Source organism: Triticum dicoccoides, chromosome 2A, assembly GCF_002162155.2.
Source record: "Triticum dicoccoides isolate Atlit2015 ecotype Zavitan chromosome 2A, WEW_v2.0, whole genome shotgun sequence".
NCBI lineage: Eukaryota > Viridiplantae > Streptophyta > Magnoliopsida > Poales > Poaceae > Triticum > Triticum dicoccoides.
This window is the reverse complement of record NC_041382.1, coordinates 571,489,858-571,492,885: the sequence shown is the minus strand read 5'-3', so window position 1 is coordinate 571,492,885 and position 3,028 is coordinate 571,489,858.

Sequence of the window (3,028 nt, the reverse complement as noted above, 5' to 3'; positions counted from 1 at the left end):
CTAAATGGCATCACGGGATGCTTTCGAGAATGGTGGTCAGAATCTTCACACTAGAGACACAAAGCATTACTAGATTACTGGGTGGTTCCCTAGGACAACTAGGGTCATAATAATAGTTCCAACATATATATCGAGGCAATGGAATACCTCAACACACTAGTTAGTGTGATTAATCTGGCCCAAAAGACATCGAACACAGGAGAAAGGGATTTGCAGATGCATTAGATTGTTTAGGAACCTGGGATAACTCGGACAGCATAACGGCTGTAATTGCTTAAAAAGATTTGAGACAACCTGCAAAAAATGGTGGCATAACCACTTAACAACATCATATCAAGGTTCTGGTGCCAGCTATGAACATATGGAAGTAGTAGGAACTGAACTGAGGCTTGAACTCAACAATCCTAGGAAACTACGGTTTAGTAACACGTCATCTTGAGAGATAGAAGAGAAACCTAGTTCTTAACCCCGTAGAAAGATAAGATGACTCAGATCAGAAGGTCATGAGGATAAGGAGTAAAAAGAGCCTTACGTTCCCTTCCACAATTAATTCCCTTACATAACTAAAGCATTTCTAGACTCAACTTCGACCGGTTGGCTTGGTAATCCTACAGCCAGTCAGGCTCTGATACCAAAGCTGTCAGGACCCCGATCCCAGATCACATCGATCTAGCCGGTAACACCTCATATCGCTTTGCGGCCTCACGCACGGTATCCCCACGGGTGTCGCCTTACCATGACCCGGGGCCGTTTGCGCCTTTCGGCTCACGTATATGATAGTGTCGCTAGCATCCATATGACAGAGAACCCAGGCCGACATGGCTAGTCGTGAACCCAAAGCGGCACTAACCTATGGGAACAGGCATACCTGAATCACATCGAGCATGTCGGTCAGCAGCGTGTGAATCCGGGCTGTAGCACTAGGCTAACAGGACTCCGGGAACCCGGGCTGTAGCAGACTAGTCAGGACTCCGAATGTCACCCCGAGACATTTCCCCGAAGGTACAGACACATGAACGAAGTGAAACACATGCCGGCCAGTCAAGTGTCCTGAGCAGTAGTGCTGGGCTAGTAGCACTCCGGTGAAGCGGGCTGTAGCGGACTACTATGGCTCATGGAAGCACAAGACTACATTTCCCCATAAGAGAGGGTACCAAGGATAAACCACTAGGTTGTCGGATCCCACACATACCAAGCATTTCAATCATACACACAATATGCTTGATATGTGCACATACAACATGGCATCACAACATAACTCTACGACTCAAAGTATTTATTCATTAGGCTCCGAGGAACGAGATATTACAAACATGGGTCTCATGACCCAACATACAGAGCATACAAGCAACAAGAACATGCGGAAGCTTAACTTGTCTGAGTACAGACAACTGCAAATGAAGAAGGCTAAGAAGCCTGACTATCTACCAGATCCTACCGAGGGCACAAGATCGTAGCTGAGGTATCAAGCTAAACATCGAAGTCCACGCGGAACTACTAGCGAGACTGAAATCTCTCTGCAAAACATAAATTAAGCAAACGTGAGTACAAAGGTACTCAGCAAGACTTACATCAGAACTAAGCTACATATGCATCGGTATCAACAAGGGGGGGTGGTGGAGTTTAACTGCAGCAAGCCAGCTTTGACTCAGTGGCTAACCTGAACTACGATTGCAAGCAACTCTTTTGAGGTGGTGCACATGAGTCCACATATTCACCATTCAATACACTAGAGGCAATAATAAAGTTATTATTTATTTCCTTATATCATGATAAAAGTTTATTATTCATGCTAGAATTGTATTAACCGGAAACATAATACATGTGTGAATACATAGACAAACAGAGTGTCACTAGTATGCCTCTACTTGACTAGCTCGTTAATCAAAGATGGTTATGTTTCCTAACCATGGACAAAGAGTTGTCATTTGATTAACGGGATCACATCATTAGTTGAATGATCTGATTGACATGACCCATTCCATTAGCTTAGCGCCCGATCGTTTAGTATGTTGCTATTGCTTTCTTCATGACTTATACATGTTCCTATGACTATGAGATTATGCAACTCCCGTTTGCTGGAGGAACACTTTGTGTGCTACCAAACATCACAACGTAACTGGGTGATTATAAAGGAGCTCTACAGGTGTCTCCAAAGGTACATGTTGGGTTGGCGTATTTCGAGATTAGGATTTGTCACTCCGATTGTCGGAGAGGTATCTCTGGGCCCTCTTGGTAATGCACATCATTGAAGCCTTGCAAGCATTGCAACTAATGAGTTAGTTGTGGGATGATGTATTACGGAACGAGTAAAGAGACTTGCCGGTAACGAGATTGAACTAGGTATTGGATACCGACGATCGAATCTCGGGCAAGTAACATACCGATGACAAAGGGAACAACGTATGTTGTTATGCGGTCTGACCGATAAAAGATCTTCGTAGAATATGTAGGAGCCAATATGAGCATCTAGGTTCCGCTATTGGTTATTGACCGGAGAGTGTCTCGGTCATGTCTACATTGTTCTCGAACCCGTAGGGTCCGCACACTTAAGGTTACGATGATAGTTATATTATAAGTTTATGCATTTTGATGTACCAAAGTTTGTTCGGAGTCCCGAATGTGATCACGGACATGACGAGGAGTATCGAAATGGTCGAGACATAAAGATTGATATATTGGAAGCCTATATTTGGATATCGGAAGCGTTCCGGGTGAAATCGGGATTTTATCGGATTACCAGGAGGTTACCGGAACCCCCCGGGAGGTATATGGGCCTTAGTGGGCCTTAGTGGAAGAGAGGAGAGGTGGCGAGAGATGGTCCGCGCGCCCCTCCCCCCTTTGGTCCGAATAGGACAAGGAGAGGGGGCCAGCCCCCATTCCTCCTCTCTCTCCTCTTTTCCCCCCTCCGCGAATCCTATTCCAACTAGGAAAGGGGTGAGTCCTACTCCCGGAAGGAGTAGGACTCCTCCTGGCACGCCACCTCTTGGCTGGCCAGCCCCCCCCCCCCTTTTGAGCCTTTATATAC